This window comes from Toxotes jaculatrix, chromosome 13 (assembly GCF_017976425.1).
Source record: "Toxotes jaculatrix isolate fToxJac2 chromosome 13, fToxJac2.pri, whole genome shotgun sequence".
In the NCBI taxonomy this organism is placed as follows: domain Eukaryota; kingdom Metazoa; phylum Chordata; class Actinopteri; family Toxotidae; genus Toxotes; species Toxotes jaculatrix.
Genome location: NC_054406.1, coordinates 22,548,483 through 22,551,191, shown reverse-complemented (window position 1 = coordinate 22,551,191; position 2,709 = coordinate 22,548,483). Strand labels below are relative to the sequence as shown.

Here is a 2,709-nt window from a genome sequence, read left to right as displayed (position 1 = left end):
ACAAGCAATCAGTTCTGTACCTCATGACCTAGAGTCATCACAACAAGTCCACCTTTTAAATGATGAGTTTTAAGGACTCACGCTGGGTTTGACAGAAGTCTCACCTCTGCTACAGGACACTAACACAAACACTGGAACTGGATAGGTGCTGAGTTACAGGGAGTTTTAGTTCTGATCTGAATGACACATATAAGAACATAAGAAGTGCTTTTCTTGAAAAGAGAAACATCAACTTTGCCACTAAAGCCTGTGTTTCAGCCTGATCATGTTCATATACTGTGTCATTCGTGAAGCCTGGAGACAAAACACAATCACTTCATCTTTCATAGAAGACCAGTTATACAGGACAGCTGTCTGATACATTTTAAACTCAGCTGCAGCTCACGTCTTTGCAGCAGAGGGAGGCTGTCCTTTGAAATCAATGAGGTGATCCCATGACCTGTCACTCTTCATGGACACACAGCTGGGCTCAGGTACAGGGAAGTCTGATCTCTGATGGATCCTGGTGGACACAGAGATTAAGACCATCAGGGACATGGGGACAGGGACGACATATCTATTATTCATACAGTGTTCTCATAGTAAAGAAGAAAACATGTAGTCAGCTGCAGCTCACGTCTTTGCAGCAGAGGGAGGCTGTCCAATGAGGTGATCCCATGACTTGTCACTCTTCATGGACACACAGCTGGGCTCAGGTCCATGTTCACATCCCGGTCCAGCAGAGTCTGGTGTGTGCTGCTGCTCTGGCCTTCAACACAACACACAGAGCTTTGAGTGTGAATAATGATGGTGCAGTGATGTGAGTGCTGAGCTCTGACATGGAGAAGAGTCATGGACAGTTAGAGATCCTCATCTCACCTCTGAGCTTTGGTCTGGATCTCATGGTCCCCACACAGACTGCTTTTAGGGGGAGGAGCTCCCTCCTCTCTGTCCTCACACTGATTCATGATGCTGAATTCACATCCACATCAGCTCACACACACTTTCTACCTTCATCTGGAGAGAAAACACAAATCATTCATCTGCACATCAACTGAAATCATCATCTCCATCATTTGTCCTGTAGAAATATCAGCTGCTCCTCCACTGATTGGCTCTTCTTTCCTCTTTCACAGAGAACATGCAGCTCCGGAGCCAGAGACACCTGCAGAAAGGTACAGAGAAAGAGAGACCAGAGAGAAACAAGCACAGGACTACGGGACAGAGAGGACACAGAGTTAATGACATGTGATAAAGGTTAATAAATGTGAGAGTGGGTCTGAGGAGAGAAAGAGAGAAGAGAAGAGGTGTGCAGAGGATCATGGGAAGTCCCCCAGCAGCCCAGGCCTATAGCAGCATAAGGGATGGTTCAGTTGCCCGAGCCAGCCCTACTATGGGCTTTATCCTTAACTGTAACAGTGTCTATAGAAATAATTGTGACTAACTATAGGTTTAGTCATAATAACTAAAACTGTAACTACAACTAATTATAAGCTTTGTCAAACAAAAAGGTTTTAAGCCTAATTTTAAAATTAGACGGGGTCTCTGCTTCCTGAACCCTTATCTTCATATTCATATAGCTGTAGAAATATCAGCTGCTCCTCCACTGATTGGCTCTTCTTTCCTCTTTCATATCTTTCACACACGATTCAGAGACGACCATTTCCATTCACTAACACACAGATGAACTGAGATCCACTGGTTTTATCTGACAAGTTCAGTTAAGTTTTTTCTTTTATTAATCCCTCAATCTGGTAATTAAGAAATTACTCTCTGCATTTTACCCACACCAAGTGTACGAAACACACACAAGCATGCACATGCACTAGAGACGCTGGGGCAGATGAAAACAAGCTGCAGGTGATTATTCCACACAAAACAGTGAGACTCAGTTCATCTCTCCTCAATATTATTCCAGGGGTCCTTTTAGTTGGGGCCCCTGGCACTTTTCTGCCTTTTCTAATAGTAAAGTCTGAACTATATGAAGTATCAACAACAAACCAAAACCAAACCAAACAGCAGAGACACAGATAGACATCAATAAAAACAGCAAATATGTCCTGACAGACAATTATAATATATAATCACCTATCAGAGCTGCTTTTTAAAAAATAAGAAGCAGCAGACGTGTAAAGTGGAAGTTAGGCTGCACTGTTAAAAACACAACAACCAGGGTGACAATGTGGAAATGAAAATGAAACGACAATGAATGACAACATCAGCAGTAAAATTACACAAGTATTATCAGCAGCCAGAGGATTCAATTTTATTTATACAGCTCCTTCTACAATCAAAATTGTCTCAAAGCACTTTACAGAGCCCCAGAGTCTGACCCCAGAGCAAGCACTTAAGGCGACAGTGGCAACACTGAAAAAAGTAAAACAAAGCTGTCATTCCTTCAATGTGTTTTTTCTCATTCCACTAGCTGAAAAAAAATAGTTTGTTTATTTAAACTAAACTTTGTAATTTATGTTTATGGTTCAATCGATTTTTCTTACTTTACTCTGATGTAAACTGTCAGCGGGGCACCAAACGGAAATTTTTCATTTTAATCAAAGCATCTTTATTCAATTGAGTATGACTTGCGCATGCGCATTCTTCCAACTTCTGGCGGCAAAAGCACAAATGAATCTGCATTTCAGAGCGAGGTTGACACTGGTAAGTAAAAAATAATAAACTGCATTCTGATAACATTAAGGTCTGTCCAAGTCATTCCCGTTTAACGTGGTT

General features: G+C 41.7%; 1 long non-coding RNA gene across 1 annotated transcript; it reads right to left on the bottom strand.

Annotated features, from left to right (window-relative positions):
- Window positions 1-469: 469 nt before the first annotated feature.
- LOC121191541 lies at window positions 470-904 on the bottom strand. The gene is made up of 3 exons (XR_005895116.1): window positions 859-904; window positions 617-748; window positions 470-502 (listed from the first exon to the last, which is right to left on the bottom strand). It is a non-coding gene; the product is annotated as an uncharacterized LOC121191541 (long non-coding RNA).
- Window positions 905-2,709: the final 1,805 nt, after the last annotated feature.